This window comes from Solanum pennellii, chromosome 9, assembly GCF_001406875.1.
Source record: "Solanum pennellii chromosome 9, SPENNV200".
In the NCBI taxonomy this organism is placed as follows: Eukaryota; Viridiplantae; Streptophyta; class Magnoliopsida; order Solanales; family Solanaceae; genus Solanum; species Solanum pennellii.
Genome location: NC_028645.1, coordinates 476,633 through 480,496, shown reverse-complemented (window position 1 = coordinate 480,496; position 3,864 = coordinate 476,633).

Genomic DNA, 3,864 nt, shown 5'->3' with positions numbered 1-3,864 from the left:
AAATAATTACTTTATGATCTTTACTTACTGCTTATTCAATAATATTTATTTAGTTTAAAAAAATTAACAGATAAGTTATCATTTTATATTTGTTTTATTTTACTATTAAATATTATTTAATATCTAATATATTTTCTAAAACATTAAATTCAATATATTCAAAGATTAATGTAGTACATATTCCTCTATTTCTATTTATTAGTTGTCATCATTTTAGATTTCACGCTCGTTATGCTGTTGGTTAAATTCGTATTTTCAAGGAGAATAACTCTCAAGGATTAAATGAAGAAAATATTGTTATTTACGTGTTGATTATGTGAAATAACAAGCAGTATTAACAAACATTAATTTTTAATGAAAATGACATATAAATAAAATAGATGAAGTAATATAACTTTTATTTTTTTTAAGGTGTGTGTCAAATTAACTGCGAATAATTATTGTTAGACGGAGGAAGTAAGTTATAAAAACAAATTAATCTTTGCAATTATTAATGGTTTGGCACTTTAACTAATTAATTAAATGACTTTTGTCAAGTCATTATAGGGTCATATTTGCTGAAGAATTGAAGATCATCAAATAATTAAGAAGCTTCCTTAAATAATTATTACAAGTCCTAGAACAATAATTCATTAGTCCACTTAGCTTCCATCCACAAAATATAATAACATATAAAATGATCAATAATGTATTTTATATATATGAGCATTTATTTATTTAGACATAAGTTAATTATCATCACAATATATTATCATTTATAAATACATTAATCAATGTGCTTAATAATTAATTAATGAGATCTCCTCTTATCCCTCTAATTTTCAGTTAATAAAGTAATTTGCCAACTTAGACATTATAATTTAATCCTATCACATGGGAACAATTCTCAAGTTAATTAACTACCTTTATTTTCTTTGTTAATTACTGATTTTGGTTGAGTTGGTAAGCAATTTAATTAACACATGATTGCTTATTAATTAATTATAAATCAATATAATGTAGACAAGAAATATGTGATTATTGGTTAGTTTATTTTAAGCAAGATAATTAAAATTAACTAAAACCAATCAAAGTGGACCATGAATTGATCTCCATAAAGTATTATTGGTTCATTCCTTCTGACTAATAAGTTTAAACTCATGGACTTAACTATATAATACACTAAACAATTAAATTAAATTCACATTATATATTGGAGGGTCCTCTTTAGGCATCAAACAAAAAATATTATATATATATATGAAATATTAAGGGTTTCATGCATTTCAACAATATATACTATTAAATAAAATCTTCATATTTGTTGATTAGATGAATATTATGAAGTTCAAATTAAAAAAAAAAGATGACTTATTCAGGGTAATTTCATATGTGAGATTTAAGTGTAGTATAACCTTGTTCCTATCTTTTAAATGTAAAATTTTTTGTCACTGATTGACAAGTATGAAAAGAAAATATAGCAATAAATTGAAGAAGTCATGCTAAACAAATATAGACTGGAGATACAGTTGCAACAACAAATAATATGATAAGTTAGAAGCTAATAAATGTGCCCTTAATTTGAAATAGTTTGAATATACCCTTAAAGAATAGATTAAACGAACGAGCTTTTAAGAAAAAATGCGATTAAAATTAGAATAATTTTTTTATAATATTTATATCGATAAAAACAAAAGAAAGGCACATACGAGACACAACTTGTAAAGGCTACAAGGGGATTAATACATGCATGAGAATTGTAGCCAATTGATACATAATTGTCTGTATCTTTAAACTTAAAACTAAATTTATAAATATTTTGTATTTATTTAACCAACAATATTCAACACCGACTCATAATTAATCTGAATTTGCATCGGATATATCCATTCTTGATAATCATAAATTAAATTGGACAATTACTAGTATTGTTATACTATTTCTTAACATTCTAAAACGTCTATTTATTTTCATATAGATATATTATGTTTTTGGAATTGAAGATAGGTTTTAATTTTTTTTATATTTTTTGTATAGTTGAAATACATTTTTGAGTCAAAGATTTTCGTTATGTTCAACATAATTTTTTTTTCTTACTTATTAGGGAAATTAATTTATAAAAAAGGAACATAAAGTTGGTAAACAATGAAACACTCAAAAAAAATCAGGTGTTACATTAATATAAGTGCATTTATGTAATGTAATCTAAGTCAATCCAAATAATAATTAATATAATATATCTTAATTTTACACTAATCTATCTTCTTCTTTTTTTTGGATTTCTTGGTCAATTGTCAACACTAATAATGGGTTAGGTTAATTTTGGCATGATTTTATAGAATCTCTTCAACCAATCAAAGTTGGCCACGCCATTTAAGAGTTGTTGATAATGACTTAATTACATTATTTCTTAATTAATTAAGTATTGGCGCATTAATCTTTTCTAATGTTTGACAACTCCTCTTAAACAAAAAATTTGGTATGAGATTAAGACTTAAACAAAATTAACCAATTGTTTTGTAATAATTTCTTCCTCTCTTTTTTTTCTTCTTAAAAATAAGAAAATAGTTAATTACGAAATAATATAAATAGCTTAGTTAGTTAATCATCTGAACTTCGTACCAGGAAATGGTGTCCTTTAAGGTATAACCAATAATTATAGCAATCATTTGTTTTAAATTTTAGCCTAATTTGGCAATTAAAATTAAGGATAATGCATAGGTAGGAGCCTAGCTAGCCAATATTCATGTATTACATTTCTCTATTTAAATTTATACACGAGTAATAGCGTAAAAAAATATTTATATAATCAAGTCATTTCATTTTAAATTAAAAGTTTGATTTAGTAATTAACCAATAAAATTGGTCAAGTTAAACTTAAGGGCTTCTAGAACCTGCAAAATTAACATGGTAAAACAACTTAATTGTACTAGGTAAAACTATTTATATTTTTAACTATGGGTATTTATTAAGATATATGTACTTCAGTAAATATAATAATATATTACTAGTTATATACAGATGTATATATGGGAGCTGCACTGCAGTTATACTTGTACTTCACCAATAATATTTAATCATTACTTCTAATTGTAACATCAAATCAGAGTTTAATGTATCCTCATCTACTAAAAATTATTGCATTGTTAAATACTTTTTTTTTAGTTAGGATTAGTACTGTTGGATAAATTTTTTAAAAATATAATAGACAAATAAAAGTAGATGAAGAGAGTATTAGCGAGGCCGATATAATTGATAATAATGGTAGATGCATGGCATTGATTATTCTGACATTAGTTATGTTTTGATTTTTATACAATTTTTTTATTTGGTGTATTAAAAATAATATTCATTGAACAAATATTTTTGAAAAAGATTATTTTCTTACAAAAATGTCTTGGAAAAGATTGTGAAGAACAATTATCTCTATAATCATGCTAATATATATATATGCACTAAAATTTTTTACATTGCAAATACTATTGTTTGTCTTGTATTAGTTATATTTAACATAATATTAAATATATAAAGTGTACATTTGTAAATAATACATAATTTTAAAAAGTTTACCAAATAAGGTATCTATTATTTAGTGATATACAAAGCTAAATCATGCATTAATACATTCGAATGAAATAAATACAATTTCAATTTATTTTAATATTTTTGAAAAAACATATTTCATTTGTGAGGATTAAGAAACATAAAACATAAATTGAAAAACGAGAAGCGCATTAATATGCTATTTGCCCAACTTTATTGACTTCATTTTACTTTCACCTTTTCTAAAAAAATAAAAATAACTTTTTATCGGTTTATAATCTCACAAAATTGAATTTTGAGAGGATAAAACGTACACAAAATTTATTCATAACTTAAAGATAG